The sequence below is a fragment of the Triplophysa dalaica genome, chromosome 1, assembly GCF_015846415.1.
Source record: "Triplophysa dalaica isolate WHDGS20190420 chromosome 1, ASM1584641v1, whole genome shotgun sequence".
In the NCBI taxonomy this organism is placed as follows: Eukaryota; Metazoa; Chordata; class Actinopteri; order Cypriniformes; family Nemacheilidae; genus Triplophysa; species Triplophysa dalaica.
In genome coordinates, this window is record NC_079542.1 from 31,667,645 (window position 1) to 31,689,154 (window position 21,510).

General features: G+C 42.5%; 18 non-coding genes across 18 annotated transcripts; all 18 read left to right on the plus strand.

Moving 5' to 3' along the window:
• The first annotated feature begins 14,775 nt into the window (after positions 1–14,775).
• Positions 14,776–14,848, plus strand: trnar-ucg (transfer RNA arginine (anticodon UCG)). The gene has a single exon. It is a non-coding gene; the product is annotated as a tRNA-Arg (tRNA).
• A 94-nt stretch (positions 14,849–14,942) lies between these two features.
• On the plus strand, positions 14,943–15,015 carry trnar-ucg (transfer RNA arginine (anticodon UCG)). The gene has a single exon. It is a non-coding gene; the product is annotated as a tRNA-Arg (tRNA).
• Positions 15,016–15,497: 482 nt separating this feature from the next.
• On the plus strand, positions 15,498–15,570 carry trnar-ucg (transfer RNA arginine (anticodon UCG)). The gene has a single exon. It is a non-coding gene; the product is annotated as a tRNA-Arg (tRNA).
• Positions 15,571–16,239: 669 nt separating this feature from the next.
• On the plus strand, positions 16,240–16,312 carry trnar-ucg (transfer RNA arginine (anticodon UCG)). The gene has a single exon. It is a non-coding gene; the product is annotated as a tRNA-Arg (tRNA).
• A 330-nt stretch (positions 16,313–16,642) lies between these two features.
• On the plus strand, positions 16,643–16,715 carry trnar-ucg (transfer RNA arginine (anticodon UCG)). Its single transcript has one exon. It is a non-coding gene; the product is annotated as a tRNA-Arg (tRNA).
• A 330-nt stretch (positions 16,716–17,045) lies between these two features.
• On the plus strand, positions 17,046–17,118 carry trnar-ucg (transfer RNA arginine (anticodon UCG)). The gene has a single exon. It is a non-coding gene; the product is annotated as a tRNA-Arg (tRNA).
• A 94-nt stretch (positions 17,119–17,212) lies between these two features.
• On the plus strand, positions 17,213–17,285 carry trnar-ucg (transfer RNA arginine (anticodon UCG)). Its single transcript has one exon. It is a non-coding gene; the product is annotated as a tRNA-Arg (tRNA).
• Positions 17,286–17,379: 94 nt separating this feature from the next.
• trnar-ucg (transfer RNA arginine (anticodon UCG)) lies at positions 17,380–17,452 on the plus strand. The gene has a single exon. It is a non-coding gene; the product is annotated as a tRNA-Arg (tRNA).
• A 190-nt stretch (positions 17,453–17,642) lies between these two features.
• On the plus strand, positions 17,643–17,715 carry trnar-ucg (transfer RNA arginine (anticodon UCG)). Its single transcript has one exon. It is a non-coding gene; the product is annotated as a tRNA-Arg (tRNA).
• A 519-nt stretch (positions 17,716–18,234) lies between these two features.
• On the plus strand, positions 18,235–18,307 carry trnar-ucg (transfer RNA arginine (anticodon UCG)). Its single transcript has one exon. It is a non-coding gene; the product is annotated as a tRNA-Arg (tRNA).
• A 94-nt stretch (positions 18,308–18,401) lies between these two features.
• trnar-ucg (transfer RNA arginine (anticodon UCG)) lies at positions 18,402–18,474 on the plus strand. The gene has a single exon. It is a non-coding gene; the product is annotated as a tRNA-Arg (tRNA).
• Positions 18,475–18,568: 94 nt separating this feature from the next.
• Positions 18,569–18,641, plus strand: trnar-ucg (transfer RNA arginine (anticodon UCG)). The gene has a single exon. It is a non-coding gene; the product is annotated as a tRNA-Arg (tRNA).
• A 351-nt stretch (positions 18,642–18,992) lies between these two features.
• On the plus strand, positions 18,993–19,065 carry trnar-ucg (transfer RNA arginine (anticodon UCG)). Its single transcript has one exon. It is a non-coding gene; the product is annotated as a tRNA-Arg (tRNA).
• A 608-nt stretch (positions 19,066–19,673) lies between these two features.
• Positions 19,674–19,746, plus strand: trnar-ucg (transfer RNA arginine (anticodon UCG)). Its single transcript has one exon. It is a non-coding gene; the product is annotated as a tRNA-Arg (tRNA).
• A 223-nt stretch (positions 19,747–19,969) lies between these two features.
• trnar-ucg (transfer RNA arginine (anticodon UCG)) lies at positions 19,970–20,042 on the plus strand. Its single transcript has one exon. It is a non-coding gene; the product is annotated as a tRNA-Arg (tRNA).
• A 184-nt stretch (positions 20,043–20,226) lies between these two features.
• On the plus strand, positions 20,227–20,299 carry trnar-ucg (transfer RNA arginine (anticodon UCG)). The gene has a single exon. It is a non-coding gene; the product is annotated as a tRNA-Arg (tRNA).
• Positions 20,300–20,688: 389 nt separating this feature from the next.
• Positions 20,689–20,761, plus strand: trnar-ucg (transfer RNA arginine (anticodon UCG)). Its single transcript has one exon. It is a non-coding gene; the product is annotated as a tRNA-Arg (tRNA).
• A 223-nt stretch (positions 20,762–20,984) lies between these two features.
• Positions 20,985–21,057, plus strand: trnar-ucg (transfer RNA arginine (anticodon UCG)). Its single transcript has one exon. It is a non-coding gene; the product is annotated as a tRNA-Arg (tRNA).
• Positions 21,058–21,510: the final 453 nt, after the last annotated feature.

Consider the following 21,510-nt stretch of genomic DNA (forward strand, 5'->3'; position numbering starts at 1 on the left):
ATCCATGGTTGGTCGGTCTTACTGTCATGCAGAGTAAACAGAGAAGCGGATCCAAATGCAGTATGAATTTAATGAAAATAGTACGAGACGAGACGACGAGACTAAATGAAAAACAAAGCATAAAACAAAGAGCGACACGAAACAAAGTAAACTCTAGGGCTTAAAAACAATGCGATAACAAGAAAACAAGAAACACCTGGGGAAACTAATTAACAAAGAAAAACTACAAAGGACTACAAATATGGCACACAACCGGAAACAAAGCAAAAGTCTATAATTTTTATGGTAGTTTTATTTTAACTGATAGAAACCAAATATTAACACAAAAAATCAGGGAATTTTTTTATATCCATCCATCTATTTCTACCGCTTATCCGGGGCCGGGTCGCGGGGGCAGCAGTCTAAGCAGGGATGCCCAGACTTCCCTCTCCCTAGACACTTCCTCCAGCTCTTCCGGGGGGACACTGAGGCATTCCCAGGCCAGCAGGGAGACATAGTACCTTCAGCGTGTCCTAGGTCTTCCCCGGGTCTCCTCCCGGTGGGACATGCCCGGAACACCTTCCCGGGAAGGCGTCCAGAGGGCATCCGGAAAAGATGCCCGAGCCACCTCAGCTGGCCCCTCTCGATGTGGAGGAGCAGCAGATCTACTCTGAGCTCCTTCCGAGTGACCGAGCTTCTCACCCTATCTCTAAGGGATCGCCCAGCCACCCTGCGGAGAAAGCTAATTTCGGCCGCCTGTATCCGGGATCTTGTCCTTTCGGTCATGACCCACAGCTCATGACCATAGGTGAGAGTTGGAACGTAGATTGACCGGTAAATCGAGAGCTTCACCTTGCGGCTCAGCTCCTTCTTCACCACGATAGACCGGTACAGCGACCGCATTACTGCGGAAGCTACACCGATCCGTCTGTCAATCTCCCGTTCTATCCTTCCCTCACTCGTGAACAGGACCCCCAGATACTTGAACTCCTCCACTTGAGGAGGAACTCTCCACCTACCTGAAGTGAGCAAGCCACCCTTTTCCGACTGAGAACCATGGCCTCAGATTTGGAGGTTCTGATTCTCATCCCAGCCGCTTCGCACTCGGCTGCATTTTTTTTCAAGGTTATTAAAGGTTATAATTAAAGGTTTATATTAAAGGTTATTAATTGATTTGCATTTCAGTAAAGATGATCATAAGGAAGATTAAACATCAGCCCAGAACTATACGGAAGAAGCTTGTTAATGATTTCAAATGCTGTAAATGTACATTTTCTCCATTAAATGCATAAATGTAAAAGTAAAGACAGGCGGGACCACAGTAAGCAAGCAAACCATTGGCAAAACGCTGTGCCACAATAGATTGAAATCCAGAAGCACCCACAAGGTCCTCGTGCCCAACAAGACCAAAATTGACTCCTGTTTTTGGAGGGAGAAAAATGTTGTCTATGACCCCAAGAACATCATCTCTACAGAGAAGCACAGTGTTACAACATAATGATTTACGGCTTTTTCTCTGCCATGGAAACAGGATGAATTCACCTCATTGAGGGGGTGAGGGATGGGCCCATGTACTGTAAAATCTTGGATGTGAACCTCCTTCCCTTAACTAGATCACTGAAAATGTGTCGTGGATGTACCTTTACCATGACAAAGACCCAAAACATATTGCCCAGACAACTAAATAATTGCTTATGGAGAAGCCCATTGAGGCCCGGTTTCGAAGACATAGCTTAGTTTAAACCAGGACTATGCCTTAGTTAAATTAAAATATTTATGTCACTTTTATAAAAATCCCTTAGAAGAATACATAAATTGTGTACATCTTGAGACAAAACACAATAGCACAGATTTATTTAAAGATATTTCAGGACATGTTATATTCAGTTTAGACAGGTCATACATTCATTTTATGGTGGGCCTATCCTTAAGTCTTTTCTGTGAAACCGGGCCAAAATGTCGAAGCCAGTCTCTAGACCCTTGTCCTATAGAAAATCTGTGAAGGAGGCAAAAACTCCAATTTGCTGAGTGACAGCCAAGAAACCTTAAAGATTTACAGAGGAATGGACTAAAATGTATCCTGACACATGTGCAAACCTGGTGAACATCAATCAGAAAGGGCTTGCCTCTGTGCTTGCCAACAAGGGTTTCTCCACCGAGTATAAAGTTGTTTTTGTTTGATCAGAGATCAAATACTTATTTCACTGATTGAAATGCAAATCAATTTATAACCTTTATATAAAACAATTTCACCTTATTTTTTTGTTATATTCTATCTTTATCAGTTAAAATAACCCTACCATACAAATTATAGACTCTTCATTTCTTTGTAAGCAAGCAAACTTAGAAAATTAGTAGGCGAACAAATAATAATTTCCTTCAATGTATTTTTGGTGACAACCATGAGATTAGCAGGCCTCCTAATAGACATCATGGTTATGGTTGTTGTCAAGGTCCAGAAAAGTACTGTAGACATTGTTAAATTGGTCCATCCGCTCATGGTGGCTTAACTGATTTTTTTCAAAGCGACGACAATACTTTATGTGCGAAATACAAAACAAGATAACGACTTTAATCAATATATATATAGTCTTGTTATGTCTATGTCTATGCTGCGCATTCATGAGAGCACTTTGACGCCGGCATTCTGACTGACAACCCAGAAGTGCAACCCTGTGTTTAGAAGCAAGCGCACACTGTATATAAGCTGATCCTGCAAAATGTCTGATGATTTCGATATTGAGGAAGACTTGAACTTTTTTGTCAAACCAGACAAAGTAGAATATATCAATTAAAGTTGTTATTTTGATTTGTTTTTTGCACATAAGGTATTGTTGTCCCTTTTGAGCCACTATGAGCGGATGGACCATTTTAACAATGTCTTCAGTACTTTTTCTGGATCTTGACTTTAACAACTATAACCATGATGTCTAAGAGGAAGCCTGGAAATCTCTTGGATGTCACCTAAAATCTCTTTATTTGTGTTCTGAAGATGCCGGCATGTCTTAAAACATGTTAAACTTCATGTGGGTGAGTAAAAAATAACACAATAATAAGGGTTCAATCGATTATCACCCTGGCCGATTATCGACATTGATATTTAGCATTTTTTTCCATGTGGCGATGTAAATTGTTTTTCCCGTATCTTACTCGCAGTGCTTGGAGTTTACCTTTTGATCTTCCCTTCGTGGGAACGAGGCAACCCATGAGCCGGTTTGCTCTACTTTTGGTTCTCGTTTGCCTTTCCGGTTTTTGGAGGATATTTCGCTCACAGAGTTTTACAGCCAGCCTTGTTACCTGAGTTCTGGTCAGTAGTGCCCTGCCTGTCTTTTCTCTCACGGAGGTTACAGCCAGCCGTTTTAACTGTGTTCTGGTCAGGAGTGCCCTGCCGATCTATTGTTTGCTGCTGTGAACTTTGTTCTAATAAACTATGTTTATTCTCACCTGCATCTGAGTCCTTTTGACAACCCTGACAAATGCAGGCTTCTCTGTTGTAAACGCCACTCTCTGGCCTAGAGCAATGCCCGCCCACCGCCCATCTGTATTTTCTAGCTTCAGGGATCGCGCATCAATTGACGGAATAGGCATTTGCACATTTTAAGTCATGCCAATACACTAATACAAACCATTTTAAAGCATCAAGTACTCTCAAAAGACGTTTTTCAGTCAGTGCACTCAGGCAATACACCCGCACAGAACATGTAATGGTGCGCAAATTTCAGATCATGATTATAGTGAACATTATCACAGTTTTATTAACATGTTCTGGTAATGTCAAAAAAGAACTGATGTAAACCAAATTTTATAATGGGTTTACCTGTAAATGTACTTTTGTCATGGCAAGTTGGGGGCAAAAAAAACAGATAAAAGTTACCTAGTTCAGATTAAAAGAGTGAGTAAATCAGATTTTCATATAAACACAACACAATTCAGCAAATCATCCGTGTGTGCTTTGTGTTGTGAGAAATAAGGTGTACTATAGCAGTGGTTCTCAACCTTTTGGGAGTACTGGAACCCATCATCTCTCACACCATCCTCCCTTCTAACTAACATGTCACATCCCATCCCATTTTCTATGAGAAGTCTGGGAATGTTAGGGTATATCTTGCCTGGAACGATTTGAAGCATTTCCAAGCTGTGAGGTAGGATCTTAGGGACCTGGGGGAGACTGAGAGGATGATGTGGCTGAGAGAGACGTCGAGGAGGGGCTTTAGTGGGTGATCTAGGGGAATATTAGTTCCGAATAGGGAGGTACTGGGGTGGGGTGTTGGTCCGCTTCTGGTGCCAGCTGCCTGAACTTCTGAAAAGCAAAGCAGGAGAGAGAATCAGCTATTTGTTTTTTTGACCCGGGAACGTGTTTATCCAATCGTCGCACGCTGATATCCAATTAGTCTCCTTATCAAAGGTGTTTGTTCGGGGGAATGGGAACGGGCTTTGTTGATGCTTTGCACGGGTGCTTCGTTGTTTGTCGCAGTAGACTGAGATACTACTGGTTGACCATTCTTTTCCCCACAGAAAGGCTGCGATGACTAATGGGTATAGCTCGAACAGCGCCGAGGACGAGGAAGACTGGGGGAGATTTAACAGCTGGGGTGGCCATGTGAATGCGAACCAGCGACCTTGGTAATACCCTCCGAAACCGACGGATGGGGCTGTGTCGGAAAATAATTGGATATCGTCCGGGTGCAAAATCATATCGTTGTAGAAAGAAGAGAGTCCGTTCCATTGTTTTAGGAAGGTTATCCACAAACTGCAGGCATTGGTCAGGTGAGATCCTCGAGGGCCTGGACGGAGGACACGAGTTAGAGGAGGTGGGAGATAAAAGGGCGACCTTGCGGGATGATGCGTATGGCGAAATTTAGGTGGTCGAGGATAGATAGCAGTTCGCGTTTATAGCAGTTAGGATTGTCTACAAGAGAGTTGGCGACCACAATAATCCTGACGATTTTCTCTTTAGGTAGGGAAGCCTGGAATTTTTATGAATCTAAATGAATGCCTAGAAATTCTACTGATGTGCTTGGTCCTGCGGTTTTCTCTTGTGCGAGGGGGATCCCGAGCTCGGTGAAGAGCTTTTGGACCGTTAAGAGGTGTGCGGCTGGGACGGAGTTGTGGGGAGATATTATTAGGAAATCGTCTACTAGGTGGATGATGAGTGGGTTTGCGTAGTTGTTGGATAAAATCCGACAGATTGCTTCTGACAACATGTCGAAGATTTTTGGGCTGCTTCAGCATCCGAAGGTCAAGCGAACGGAGAAATAGAACTTTTGGTCCAGCAAATGCCGAATAAGTGCCAGAAATCTGGGTGGATCGGCATTATTTTGAATGCGGATGTGATATCGACTTTGGCTAGCCAGGCGCAGCGCACTGCTTTTTTAATAAGGGTTATTGCTTGTTCGATGTCGTGGTAATGGAGGGAAAATTTGTTGAGCGGTATAAGGCTGTTGATGCTTGGGCATGCAGAGTTGTGTGGTGATGAGAGGTCGATTATTAAGCGTTTTTTACTGGAAAATGTTCTGGTTGCTATGTCTATGGGACTGATGCGGAAAACGCTGAATGGGGGTTCGCAGAATGGGCCTATCATGAAGTTTGCATCGATTTCGCTTTGGATTAGACGATCGACGGTTTTTGGTTCGGCGAGAGCGGACTGGAGGTTAGTGCAGATGGTGCTCTCGGATGGGAGACTTTCAACACCGGGGTAAAAGCCGTGTTTGAGGCCGGACAGTAGGAACTCTGTGAAATTTGTGTCGGGGTGTTGTGACAATTCTAGAGAAAGGTAGGAAACATTCACTGGAGTCAAAGGGTAATTTCTACACATAGAGTGTGTGGGAAGAAAGGGCCGGCTGCTAGAGCCGCGTACATTACATTTACATTTAGTCATTTGGCAGACGCTTTTATCCAAAGCGACTTACAGTGCACTTATTACAGGGACAATCCCCCTGGAGCAACATGGAGTAAAGTGTCTTGCTCAAGGACACTCAAGGTGGTGGCTGCTGGGATCGAACCAGCAAACTTTAATTTACCAATCAGTGGTTTAACCCACTAGACCACCATCACGGAGGCAGCCTCACGCTTTGGGCGGCTCCCGAGCCTGTGGCAATAGGAAATGGGGAAAAACTTGGGCCTCCGCCTGTGCCTGTAACGGAGGCAGCCTCGCGTTAACAGTTGGCAGTGTGGCTGCAGGCCAGTAACCGGGGGGAAAATGAGAAAGCTGATAGTCAGAAGATAGGGTAGGCAGTGTTACCGCTGGCGGGCGCGTGCTCGCGTTGCCATGCCGGTAATGGACTGGTGTAGAGCCGGCAGAGGTGTTGGACTGTGGTGATCCTGTAGACGGCTGGTTGCTGGTGTCTGCGTGGGCCGGGGCGCGGCCTAGACTGGCCGAGGGCCGTCCTCTTTGACTTGTGTACGATACCTCTTCCTCGCAGTGGTTGGGATGGTCGTTTCCTCGAGTTGTGGAACTGTGATCCTGCGAAAATGTTGAGTGGAGGAGGTAAGGCGGTTTCATAATTTATAGAGCTCGCTCTGGTTTGGTAGGATAGGTAGTGCGATTGCTGATGCCGTGCAGCTGTGTGATTGCTGATGCCGTGCAGCTGCGTAATTATTTGCACCTGCTCCTCCCGAACTTTGATAATAAAACATCATTTATGAGTATGAGAGTGTGACGGGAGAGTGTGAGAAAGCGACGCATCTTGCATCTGCCCATGATTTTAAGATGTTAATGCCCCCTAAACAATACATTCCACAAGCATTTCTTAATATCTTCCAATCCTTACAACCAATCTGAAGCAAAACAGCTCCAAATAAGAGGCCAATCGGTCCGGTGTCAGAGCGAGAGCTAACAAAGATTGCTGTTTGCACATGCACACTTTCACACACTAGAAGGCAGGGCTGTACTGGGACAAAAATTCGGCCCTGGATTTAATTTGGACCGGCACACACTGTGTATATGTCTGAATAATGCAAATCATTTTTTTTCTGTCAAAATAACTAAAGGTTTTAATTTATGTGCTTTTTATTATTCTGATGAGAAAATTTTTAATGCTTAGGTTACACAATTTTTGCTGTAACCATATACAGTTTTCAATGTTTCTTGAAGAGGTGCATTACACACAAGGGCCTAAAGAAGAAGCTTAGAGAAGAATTCACTTTTCTCTGCAACTTTGTCAATTATCACATCTGCCTATATTATAAGTTACTCTTGATAACTTTGTTTGATGCTGGACAGGGTTTTCGAAGGCATAATACAGGTAACGTTACGGTTTAATGGTAATTAAAATATGGTGCGGTATAGTAACCGTTACACGTTCGTATCACGGTAAACCATTAAGCCGAATTTAGTCCTTATCATATCAAACAGCTATCCTGGCCTGAAATTAGGTCTTCTAAAGCAGAAACTCAGATTAGATTAGATCCAGCCTCCCATGAAGACTTCAGATGATTTATGAAGAGGTTATGTCATGGCAATCCCTGCGAAGACCTCCGAGTCAACAAATTGGGAAACATAATACAAAAAATTTACTTAAACTTTTAGTAATCTTTAAAATCACGTTATATTTTCTAACACGCACTTGATAATTGTAAATACTATAACTCAAATGCATTTTCTGATATCATCTCATCCTCGTCTGGGAACAGAGACATGAAGTTTGCTTCCTAATCCTAAACATAATAACAAATAGTTTGAAAATATTGGATGCATGGTAAATTTTGCATGTTGATGTCAACTACATTTATCTTTTAATAGAACTCCACTCCCCTCAGTACAAAACTGCCAGCATGCTGGATAAAGGAGGTTTTAGATCTGTCTTTGAAGGAAGCAATGAGAGATTGCTTGAAGATTAGATTTTTAACTAATAAAATTAAAAAACTGACCAAACATACCATGTATTGTTTTAAATGTCATTCTCAGAAGGATATGACTGCATAACTGTAATTCTCCATCTCTGTGGTTTCAGGTACCAAGGTAGACACTTAAGGTAAAAGTGCTTTTTTATCTCTGCCTTTTCTGTGTTTTATCTTGTTTGTCATTGTGAAATGCAATAAAGTTAGCAGATCAAACATGTCATGTAAGTCTTATTATTTAAAACAATAATTCCAGAACTTTTTTCCTGACAGTGCCAAAGTAGACCTGATAAAATTGTCTGACATCAAATTTTTACCTTTTTTAAGTTTATATAGGGTACAGTTTAACGGTCGTGGTATCAAACAATGGTATTATTATAGTATGATATCAAACAATGGTATTATTATAGTAAAAGTGTTGTAATAAAAGTTGCAAAATGCTTTTTTAGCACATTAAATACCATTTTTATAACCATGGTTTTACTACATATACCACAGTTAAGTTATAGTTGTTATTTTGTATTTGTTTTATTTGAAATTATTATTTAATTATTCTTCATAATACCTATTTCATCCAAAGCAACTCTTCTAAGCAGTACATTGTTAATGTAATATATTTTATTCTATATTTTCTAAAATAATTACACTTACTAATTATTGTACAGTTGACTTTTTGAAGGATTCATTTAACTGTAAGCTACAATGCTATCAGTTAGCCCCAAACTATTTTATCCGCCTGTATCCGGGATCTTGTCCTTTCGGTCATGACCCACAGCTTATGACCATAGGTGAGAGTAGGAACGTAGATTGACCGGAAAATCGAGAGCTTCGCTTTGCGGCTCAGCTCCTTCTTCACCACGACAGACCGGTACAGCGACTGCATTACTGCAGAAGCTGCACCGATCCATCTGTCAATCTCCCGTTCCATCCTTGTCACGTAACAGAAGGACTCAGATGCAGGATCGAGCAAAAAGGATTTAATGTAAACACAAAAACAAAAGGATAACAGAAAAAGCAGAGCACTCCGAGTGTCTGCGTTCGCTGGACAGTGGACCGAGAGTAACGCCGAAGGACATCCGACCAGAAACTCTCAAAGTATTCTCACTGTCCGGAAGGATCAAAAGTTATTTCCTCGCCTGATGGCCCTGGACAGAAAAATAATGTATAATACTCCTTGAACTTGTTAGAAATAGCACACAATAGTCCAGCGGCAAGAATACAGACATCATACGCACAGTACACAAGATATACCCACACAGACCAAACACAAAGACAGGTTTAAATAGAAAAACGGTAACTAGGACCAGGTGTGGGCTGAATGGGTCCGAGGAGCAGCAATCAGCTAATGGCTGCCCAGCCGAGTGAAATCAAAAACAGGCATAGAGCGTGACAATCCTTCCCTCACTCGTGAACAAGACCCCAGATACTTGAACTCCTCCAATTGAGGCAGGGACTCTCCACCAACCTGAAGTGAGCAAGCCACCCTTTTCCGACTGAGAACCATGGCCTCAGATTTGGAGGTGGTGATTCTCATCCCAGCCGCTTCACACTCGGCTGCTAACCGTCCCAGTGCATGCTGAAGGTCTTGGTCTTATGGGGCCAGCACGACATCCGCAAAGAGCAGAGATGAAAACGTGTGGTCCCGACACCCTCCGGCCCCTGGCTACGCCTAGAAATTCTGTCCATAAAAATTATGAACAGAACTGACGACAAAGGGCAGCCCTGCCGGAGTCCAACATGCACTGGGAAGAAGTCTGACTTACTGCCGGCAATGCGAACCAAGCTCCTGCTCCGATCGTACAGGGACCGGATAGCCCTTAGCAAAGGGTCCCGAATCCCATACTCCCACAGCACCCTCCAAGAGAAGCCGCGAGGGATGCCGAATGCCTTCTCCAAATCCACAAAGCACAGCACCCTGGAGAGGGTATAGAGCTTGTCCAGTGTTCCACGACCGGGACGAAAACCACACTGTTCCTCCTGAATCCGAGGTTCTACCATCGGCCGGATTCTCCTCTCCAGTACCCTGGCATAGACTTTCCCGGGGAGGCTGAGAAGTATGATCAAGTGCAGGCAAAGGTGTAACTTTGGTTTGAGAAGGTGGGGGGACACAAAATGCGGGAAAATGTTTTTGATTTGAATCCTGTTTTTTTCACAATGTTTGAATCCTGCTTCTTCCCCATAGGTTGGTGCCGACTCGGTGCCGAATCCCAGGCTTAGAGCCCTCCCCTCGGACAGCAAGCCAAATACGCACAACCCTTCCTATTCATTATATGTAAGTGTGAACTCGTGAAATTGGTCAAATGGCATGAACACATGTTTTTTATGTCTCTTTGGTGTGTTATAAGTTGCCCATGCATGTATTAAACACAAAAATTGCAAAAATGAAAGTGTCGGAACAAAACATGCATTTATCTAAAAGCGATGCTCACCCAGACCTGCATGAAACGCTACGTGTAACCACACTCCCACAAATCTACATCAGTTCATCGTATGATTTGACTAAGACTGCCCAAATGTATACGCAAGTTAGGTCGGCGTACCTGTCAGTACAATTGCTTTGGACCCTGATGTATGACTTTCTTCAAATTAATATATTTACATCTTTCTGACAATGCCTTTATTAAACATTTTCAACATTACATCAATGTTACCTCCATACCGTTGGCATATTTACCCCCACAAGAATGCAACTTTAGTGTCTGACTTTATTGAAAATGTTACATTTGTTTTAAATTATGGGATATTAGAGAATTTTTTTAGTGGAAAAAATTGCTTAGAAACCTTCTTGATTATAATTAAACTTGATGCTATTTCTAAGCCAACAAAACCTTCACAAGAAATGGAAAACCATGAGTCATCATGTCAGTGCGTTGAAGTTTTTTTTTTAAATCCTTATCAAGGACTTAATCTTTGTGTAAGGAATTGAATGCCGAGATCATTCTGTGCCGCTCATTATAATGTTGTCTCTGTGTATGAGTCAGAGGCCTGCCTTTCATCTCTGAGGCGAATTAAAACCCTTTATAGTCAACAGGTAAAATCACAAATCGCTGCAGGCTTTTTCCCTGACACCCACAAACTGTCTTCGAGCCTCACACTTACAAGGACACTGTTCAGTCCTGGTGCGAAAATGTGTCAGCCAGCTAAATCGTGTATTGAGAGGCTTCCTGTTGCTTTAGGCCATGATGATGACAGGGTAACTGCACCCGCCAAATGTAATTTACAGTATGGAAATCCCATCCGATGGGAGTCATCCTCAAGAAATCATGATTTTAAATATAAAAAATTTATAGTAATTTTGTAACACAAATCATTTCAATAAAGGTAATTGCATTCTTTACCTTTTTAAATTTAACGTAGAAATTAAATGAAATTACTTAATCTCATAAACGCAATGCGTCCAGGTGTATCTGAGTGCATGCATGATACTCTGTAATATGAACAGATTAAAATAAAAAAGATTCAGAAAGAAATTATTGTATGTTATACTAACCAGTTATTATAGTTTTGATTTTAGTTTTATTTAGTTTTATTAATATTTCAAATGAGCTTTTATGATTAGCTTTGTGTGTTCATTTGAGTTAAAAGTTTTAGAAAAAATGCTTTTTGTCCTTTATATTTTTATTGGTTTCTTTTTAATGTTGCTATATAAGATTAATTCATTTTAATATTTACCCACAAACACACAGATCTTTACATTAAGCTTGATTTTGTTTAAAGTATCACGTGTTATTACCTTTCAGGTGGCTAAAATGTTAACATATTTCTTTATATTTTTCTAGTTAAAAGTTGAATATTGTCTTGTATTACTGAGGACACAACGATATTGATTATCATTTCAGATATAGGTAGCTTTCCGAATTTAAAATGTTACATTTAGAATTGTCTATACAACTCAACCGTAGCATTAGTTCTGGCAAGTCACGTGAGTTCAGCTTGCTTCAGCTGATCACATCAGGTGCAGCTACTCAACGTTGACCAATTGTCATACAACACGCATTAAACTGCGTCCTATTTAAGTTGCATTTCTTTGCTCCTCATCAGCTGGTTAATAGTGTTGCACTTAAAACCCACCTCCATCCCCATCTCTTCCTTATCTGCCTGTATCTTCGGATCTTTTCATTTAATCCTGTTACGCATCAGGTACTGTTCTGGTTTCCCAGGTGGGGGGACATGTAATGCTGCGCTTGCACTTGCTAGGTGGAAGGCTTTTTGTAAAAATTGCTATGGTTTTGACAGGGTTATGATAAATATGAATTTAAGGATCTTGTTTTGGACTTTTTTCTTTTTAAAACATGTTAAAATCACATTAAACCAATTAAATGTAATGCTGACCTTGTTTTTCATGGCTAAAAAATATAAAATGTTTTTTAAGTTAAAGCACTCAATAGTTTTATCAGGAATACAAAGATCAAGCTCCATTTCTAAAATGTGTAAGAACGGCACATTTTATGTGTTTTGGAAAATAGTGAACTGGATGTTTTGCCGGCCAAAGTAACCTGTCTGTATTTTACTGAAACAGGTAATAACAAGTCTAATAATCAGTAGGGGAGACTGCATTGAATATGTATTACTTACAGACTTATGCAGAAATTATTATTATTTGCTATAAGAAAGATACAAGTATGTCAACGTTGGTATTGGTACATTAAAACCAAGCCAACACTGAAGTGATTTAAACTTCAATTCATCGACTGGCCACTAGAGACTCCACAGAAGAAAAATACATGTTTACATTATTTAGGTTGATATAGCAAATTTTACCCTTCACAACCTCCCCTGAGAGGAAGGTGATTTTTTTATTAACTTACCTGTTATACTTATTTACGGAAAATTGAAAATTGAATCACAAGTGGTTTCAATAAGCAGGCTACAACGACATCCCACCTCTTTACCCATTTTCGATTATCCTGGACTGACGTGCTGCTAAAATGGCGATGGCTGGTTCCGCCCGCTTTAAGCTTCAAAACAGCTCCTCAGAAACCTACGGGTGACGTCAAGGACACTACGTCCATGTTTCATAGCTATGATTAAAACATTAAATCATAACTGATGATAATGCAAAAATATGAACTCACTGTGCTTTGAAGAAGAGTACACATCATAGGAATAATATCCATGTTTTAATATTACTGAATAGCTTTTACCTTTATATGGTGGAAATGCTTTCACCTGTCAGTAATAATGTGTTTAATTCAAAGTGAATATTATAACAAGTCTAAGCATCTGTTATTCATGTAAACCTTCAACGACTAACCAAATTACCTTTATTTTTTACAGTGTAGGCTAGTAAAAACTACTACTAAAAAACTACTCTGTAAAGTAAGTTATGGAAGATAAAGGTAACATAAAAGATAATTTGACATGAACTATAATATTTTTTACGAACCAAGTATAAATGTTATTTTTTTTAGACGTTGGCCTGTTTAATTGATCTGTTGAAGTAAATCACTGTCTAATAAAGTCTAAAAAATTAAGGAAATACTACAGTACATAATAAGTGCTGATTCTTTCTTTTTATTACTTCTTTGTGCTGATACAGTTTTCCACCAGGGACCATAACAAAATCCTAACAGAGCAATAAATCTACCAAGCTCAGATGCAGAGACAAATCAGAAGCGCTTGCATAAGCTCTTTGTCATACAGAAGTATAGCGACCACCACATGTACTGGCCCTTCTTTTAATAAAGTTATAAGACACATTTCGCACTAATGTCTGTAGCTCTCAAAATGTGACTCTCCTTAGACAAATGGTCTCCTGAAACCAAAACGAATGCATTATCAGCATTTTCAGTCTGGTCAAAAGCATTGATCTAAGTGTTTTGCATGTTATTGACTACATCAGTAGTTTATTAGGTTACAGTAGGTGTTTTAGTGAGTTAGTCGCACTCGCTGTAATGTGTCTTGGTAAGTTAAATGTTCACGAAATTGCTGAGTTGTTCTTTTTCTACTTTAAAGAGAAATATCAAATGGATTATAAACATATTGTGTTGCCATAACATCAATTAGTGGTCACTTAGGAGATGATAATGTCTACTGGAGCTGTGTTAATTTATGAAACCAAACATATGAAATCTGATATGAGCTGTGTTTGTGCTGTCTGCCATCAAACTAAATTGATCTTCGTTGATGTTCCCTTCTTGCTCAGGCCCTTTTCTTAACGGCAGATGATGTAATCCCCTAAAAAGGCTAAACCATATTTTAACTAAAATTGTTTAAAGTTATGTCCTGCCAGAGTTCTGGGGGAAAGCAGAGCAAATCTTAAAAACAATCGAAGATTGCAGGTTCGAGTCCTGCCTTGGTTGTGGTTTTAAAATCGTCTATGCTCACCAGTTGTCTGTGCAAGTGATTGTTGTAGCTTGTATCAAATTCATGAGAAGTTTCAGTAGTTGTGACCTCTACTGGTTGCGTTTGCAACAATTTGAGCTGTGTTTTTGCTGCCTGCTATCAAACTTAGCCGAATGCCTCATGTGATGTTCCTTGATGTTGATATAAGAATTTTCCATACTGGCTTAGGCCCGTTTCTAAACAGGAGTAGATGTAATCCCCAAATAAATCTAAATCATCCCCTATCTAAAAAAGTTTCCAGTTCATGCGTTGCGAACACACCACTAAGCTAGTACGTCTAGCCGAAGTTATAGACACTGAATACGGTTCGAGTCCTGCTGGGGTCGCAGTTTTAAAATGCCCATTACAACCGTTGACGCACACCAGTTTTCTGTGCAAGTGGTTGTTGCAGAGACCTGATGTGAATCTAAGGATATGCCTTATGTGTTTCTTAGGCATGTCCTCAATGCATATGTCATAGAAAGGGATTTTAGCAGATCCAGGAATCAAAGAGATCCCCTGAGAGCAACACTTCTCCTGAATATGCCAAAAAGCAAGTACGTCTTGCCGTAGTTATAGACAAAGAATACGTCCTATATTGCGAGTGCAGTGCATAACTTTGTAATATTTAAAGGCCTCATTGCCTAATGGATAAGGCGTCTGACTTCGAATCAGAAGATTGCAGGTTCGAGTCCTGCCGTGGTCGCAATTTTAAAATGCCCATTACAACCATTGACACAAACCAGTTGTCTGTGCAAGTGGTTGTTGCAGTTGCAGAGCATAACTATGGAGAATTTGTAGGCCTCGTGGCCTAATGGATAAGGCGTCTGACTTCGAATCAGAAGATTGCAGGTTCGAGTCCTGCCGCGGTCGCAATTTTAAAATGCCCATTACAACCGTTGACGCAAACCAGTTGTCTGTTCAAGAGGTTGTTGCAGTTGCAGAACATAAGGTGTCTGACTTCGAATGAGAAGATTGCAGGTTCGAGTCCTGCCGTGGTCGCAATTTTAAATTGCCCATTACAACCGTTGACGCACACCAGTTGTCTATGCAAGTGGTTGTTGCAGTTGCAGAGCATAACTTTGCAGCATTTGTAGGCCTCGTGGCCTAATGGATGAGGCATCTGACTTCGAATCAGAAGATTGATGGTTCGAATTCTGTCGGGGTTGCAGTTTGAAATGCCCATTACCACCGTTGACCATTACCACCAGTTGTCTGTGCAAGTTGTTGTTGCAGTTGTAGAACATAACTTTGGAGCATTTGTAGGCCTCGTGCCCATTACAACCGTTGATGCACACCAGTTGTCTGTGAAAGTTGTTGTTGCAGTTGTAGAACATAATTTTGCAGCATTTGTAGGTCTCGTGGCCAAATGGATAAGGCGTCTGACTTCGAATCAGAAGATTGCAGGTTCGAGTCCTGGCGTGGTCACAGTTTTAAAATGCCCATTACAACCGTTGACGCACACCAGTTGTCTATGCAAGTGGTTGTTGCAGTTGTAGAACATAACTTTGCAGCATTTGTAGGCCTCGTGGCCTAATGGATAAGGCGTCTCACTTCGAATCAGAAGATTTCAGGTTCGAGTCCTGCCGTGGTCGCAATTTTAAATTGCCCATTACAACCGTTGATGCAAGTGGTTGTTGCTGTTGCAGAGCGTAAGGCGTCTGACTTCGAATCAGAAGATTGCAAGTTTGAGTCCTGCCGTGGTCGCAATTTTAAATTGCCAATTACATCCGTTGACGCACACCAGTTGTCTGTGCATGTTGTTGTTGTAGTTGTAGAACATAACTTTGGAGCATTTGTAGGCCTGGTGGCATAATGGATCAGGCGTCTGACTTCGAATCAGAAGATTGCAGGTTCGAGTCCTGCCGTGGTCGCAGTTTTAAATTGCCCATTACAACCGTTGACGCACACCAGTTGTCTGTGCAAGTGTTTGTTGCAGTTGTAGATCATAAGGCGTCTGACTTCGAATCAGAACATTGCAGGATCGAGTCCTGCCGGGGTCGCAGTTTAAAATTGCCCATTACAACCGTTGACGCACACCAGTTGTCTGTGCAAGTTGTTGTTGTAGTTGTAGAACATAACTTTGGAGCATTTGTAGGCCTCGTGGCCTAATGGATCAGGCGTCTGACTTCGAATCAGAAGATTGCAGGTTCGAGTCCTGCCGTGGTCGCAGTTTTAAATTGCCCATTACAACCGTTGACGCACACCAGTTGTCTGTGCAAGTGTTTGTTGCAGTTGTAGATCATAAGGCGTCTTACTTCGAATCAGAAGATTGCAGGTTCGAATTCTGCCGCCGTCGCAGTTTCAAAATGCCCATTACAACCGTTGACGCACACAAGTTGTCTGTGCAAGTCAGACAACTCAACTTAAATCAGAAGATTGCAGGTTTGAGTCCTGCCGTGGTCGCAGTTTTAAAATGCCCATTACAACCGTTGACGCACACCAGTTGTCTATGCAAGTTGTTGTTGAAGTTGTAGAACATAACTTTGGCGCATTTGTAGGCCTCGTGGCCTAATGGATCAGGCGTCTGACTTCGAATCAGAAGATTGCAGGTTCGAGTCCTGCCGTGGTCGCAGTTTTAAATTGCCCATTACAACCGTTGACGCACACCAGTTGTCTGTGCAAGTGTTTGTTGCAGTTGTAGATCATAAGGCGTCTGACTTCGAATCAGAAGATTGCAGGTTCGAATTCTGCCGCCGTCGCAGTTTCAAAATGCCCATTACAACCGTTGACGCACACAAGTTGTCTGTGCAAGTCAGACAACTCAACTTAAATCAGAATATTGCAGGTTTGAGTCCTGCCGTGGTCGCAGTTTTAAAATGCCCATTACAACCGTTGACGCACACCAGTTGTCTATGCAAGTTGTTGTTGAAGTTGTAGAACATAACTTTGGAGCATTTGTAGGCCTCGTGGCCTAATGGGTAAGGCTTCTGACTTCGAATCAGAAGATTGCAGGTTCGAGTCCTGCTGTGGTCGCAATTTTAAATTGCCCATTACAACAGTTGACGCACACCAGTTGTCTGTGCAAGTGGTTGTTCCAGTTGCAGAGCATAACATTTCAGCATTTGTGGGCCTCGTGGCCTAATGGATAAGGCGTCTGACTTCGAATCAGAAGATTGCAGGTTCGAGTCCTGCCAAGGTCGGAGTTTTAAAGTGCTCGTTACAACCGTTAATGCACACCAGTTGTCTGTGCAAGTGGTTGTTGCAGTTGCAGAGCATAACTTTGCAGCATTTGTAGGCCTCGTGGCCTAATGGGTAAGGCGTCTGACTTCGAATCAGAAGATTGCATGTTCAAGTCCTGCCGGGGTCGCAGTTTCGAAATGCCCATTACAACCGTTGACGCACACCAGTTGTCTGTGCAAGTTGTTGTTGTTGTTGCAGTTGTAGAACATAACTTTGGAGCATATGTAGGCCTCGTGCCCATTACAACCGTTGATGCACACCAGTTGTCTGTGCAAGTTGTTGTTGCAGTTGTAGAACATAACTTTGCAGCATTTGTAGGCCTTGTGGCCTAATGGATAAGGCGTCTGACTTCGAATCAGAAGATTGCAGGTTCGAGTCCTGCCGTGGTCGCAGTTTTAAAATGCCCATTACAACCGTTGACGCACACCAGTTGTCTGTGCAAGTGTTTGTTGCAGTTGTAGATCATAAGGCGTCTGACTTCGAATCAGAAGATTGCAGGTTCGAGTCCTGCCGTGGTCGCAATTTTAAATTGCCCATTACAACCGTTGACGCACACCAGTTGTCTGTGCAAGTGGTTGTTACAGTTGCAGAGCATAACTTTGCAGCATTTGTAGGCCTCGTGGCCTAATGGATAAGGCGTCTCACTTCGAATCAGAAGATTTCAGGTTCGAGTCCTGCCGTGGTCGCAGTTTTAAATTGCCCATTACAACCGTTGACGCACACCAGTTGTCTGTGCAAGTGTTTGTTGCAGTTGTAGATCATAAGGCGTCTGACTTCGAATCAGAACATTGCAGGATCGAGTCCTGCCGGGGTCGCAGTTTAAAATTGCCCATTACAACCGTTGACGCACACCAGTTGTCTGTGCAAGTTGTTCTTGTAGTTGTAGAACATAACTTTGGAGCATTTGTAGGCCTCGTGGCCTAATGGATCAGGCGTCTGACTTCGAATCAGAAGATTGCAGGTTCGAGTCCTGCCGTGGTCGCAGTTTTAAATTGCCCATTACAACCGTTGACGCACACCAGTTGTCTGTGCAAGTTGTTGTTGTAGTTGTAGAACATAACTTTGGAGCATTTGTAGGCCTCGTGGCCTAATGGATCAGGCGTCTGACTTCGAATCAGAAGATTGCAGGTTCGAGTCCTGCCGTGGTCGCAGTTTTAAATTGCCCATTACAACCGTTGACGCACACCAGTTGTCTGTGCAAGTTGTTGTTGCAGTTGTAGAACATAACTTTGCTGCATTTGTAGGCCTCGTGGCCTAATGGATAAGGCGTCTGACTTCGAATCAGAAGATTGCAGGTTCGAGTCCTGCCGTGGTCGCAGTTTTAAAATGCCCATTACAACCGTTGACGCACACCAGTTGTCTGTGCAAGTTGTTGTTGCAGTTGTAGAACATAACTTTGGAGCATTTGTAGGCCTCGTGCCCATTACAACCGTTGATGCACACCAGTTGTCTGTGCAAGTTGTTGTTGCAGTTGTAGAACATAATTTTGCAGCATTTGTAGGTCTCGTGGCCTAATGGATAAGGCTTCTGACTTCGAATCAGAAGATTGCAGGTTTGAGTCCTGGCGTGGTCGCAGTTTTAAAATGAACATTACAACCGTTGACGCACACCATTTGTCTGTGCAAGTTGCTGTTGCAGTTGTAGAACATAACTTTGCAGCATTTGTAGGCCTCGTGGCCTATTGGATAAGGCGTCTGACTTCGAATCAGAAGATTGCAGGTTCGAGTCCTGCCGTGGTCGCAGTTTTAAAATGCCCATTACAACCGTTGACGCACACCAGTTGTCTGTGCAAGTTGTTGTTGCAGTTGTAGAACATAACTTTGGAGCATTTGTAGGCCTCGTGCCCATTACAACCGTTGATGCACACCAGTTGTCTGTGCAAGTTGTTGTTGCAGTTGTAGAACATAATTTTGCAGCATTTGTAGGTCTCGTGGCCTAATGGATAAGGCGTCTGACTTCGAATCAGAAGATTGCAGGTTTGAGTCCTGGCGGGGTCGCAGTTTTAAAATGCCCATTACAACCGTTGACGCACACCAGTTGTCTGTGCAAGTTGTTGTTGCAGTTGTAGAACATAACTTTGGAGCATTTGTAGGCCTCGTGCCCATTACAACCGTTGATGCACACCAGTTGTCTGTGCAAGTTGTTGTTGCAGTTGTAGAACATAATTTTGCAGCATTTTTAGGTCTCGTGGCCTAATGGATAAGGCGTCTGACTTCGAATCAGAAGATTGCAGGTTTGAGTCCTGGCGTGGTCGCAGTTTTAAAATGCCCATTACAACCGTTGACGCACACCAGTTGTCTGTGCAAGTTGTTGTTGCAGTTGTAGAACATAACTTTGCAGCATTTGTAGGCCTCGTGGCCTAATGGATACGGCGTCTGACTTCGAATCAGAAGATTGCAGGTTCGAGTCCTGCCGTGGTCGCAGTTTTAAAATGCCCATTACAACCGTTGACGCACACCAGTTGTCTGTGCAAGTTGTTGTTGCAGTTGTAGATCATAAGGCGTCTGACTTCGAATCAGAAGATTGCAGGTTCGAATTCTGCCGCCATCGCAGATTCAAAATGCCCATTACAACCGTTGATGCACACCAGTTGTCTGTGCAAGTTGTTGTTGCAGTTGTAGAACATAACTTTGGAGCATTTGTAGGCCTCGTGGCCTAATGGATAAGGCGTCTGACTTCGAATCAGAAGATTGCAGGTTCGAGTCCTGCCGTGGTCGCAGTTTTAAAATGCCCATTACAACCGTTGACGCACACCAGTTGTCTGTGCAAGTTGTTGTTGCAGTTGTAGAACATAACTTTGGAGCATATGTAGGCCTCGTGCCCATTACAACCGTTGATGCACACCAGTTGTCTGTGCAAGTTGTTGTTGCAGTTGTAGAACATAACTTTGCAGCATTCGTAGGCCTCGTGGCCTAATGGATAAGGCGTCTGACTTCGAATCAGAAGATTGCAGGTTCGAGTCCTGCCGTGGTCGCAGTTTTAAAATGCCCATTACAACCGTTGACGCACACCAGTTGTCTGTGCAAGTGGTTGTTACAGTTGCAGAGCATAACATCTGAGCATTCGTAGGCCTCGTGGCCTAATGGATGAGGCATCTGACTTCGAATCAGAAGATTGATGGTTCGAATTCTGTCGGGGTTGAAGTTTTAAATTGCCCTTACAACCGTTGACGCACACCAGTTGTCTGTGCAAGTGTTTGTTGCAGTTGTAGATCATAAGGCGTCTGACTTCGAATCAGAAGATTGCAGGTTCGAATTCTGCCGTGGTTGCAGTTTTAAAATGCCCATTACAACCGTTGATGCACACCAGTTGTCTCTGCAAGTTGTTGTTGCAGTTGTAGAACATAACTTTGCAGCATTTGTAGGCCTCGTGGCCTAATGGATAAGGCGTGTGACTTCGAATCAGAAGATTGAAGGTTCGAGTCCTGCCGTGGTCGCAATTTTAAATTGCCCATTACAACCGTTGACGCACACCAGTTGTCTGTGCATGTGTTTGTTGCAGTTGTAGATCATAAGGCGTCTGACTTCGAATCAGAACATTGCAGGATCGAGTCCTGCCGTGGTTGCAGTTTTAAAATGCCCATTACAACCGTTGATGCACACCAGTTGTCTCTGCAAGTTGTTGTTGCAGTTGTAGAACATAACTTTGCAGCATTTGTAGGCCTCGTGGCCTAATGGATACGGCGTCTGACTTCGAATCAGAAGATTGCAGGTTCGAGTCCTGCCGTGGTCGCAGTTTTAAAATGCCCATTACAACCGTTGACGCACACCAGTTGTCTGTGCAAGTTGTTGTTGCAGTTGTAGAACATAACTTTGGAGCATATGTAGGCCTCGTGCCCATTACAACCGTTGATGCACACCAGTTGTCTGTGCAAGTTGTTGTTGCAGTTGTAGAACATAACTTTGCAGCATTTGTAGGCCTCGTGGCCTAATGGATGAGGCATCTGACTTCGAATCAGAAGATTGATGGTTCGAATTCTGTCGGGGTTGCAGTTTGAAATGCCCATTACAACCGTTGACGCACACCAGTTGTCTGTGCAAGTGTTTGTTGCAGTTGTAGATCATAAGGCGTCTGACTTCGAATCAGAAGATTGCAGGTTCGATTCCTGCCGTGGTCGCAGTTTTAAATTGCCCATTACAACCGTTGACGCACACCAGTTGTCTGTGCAAGTGTTTGTTGCAGTTG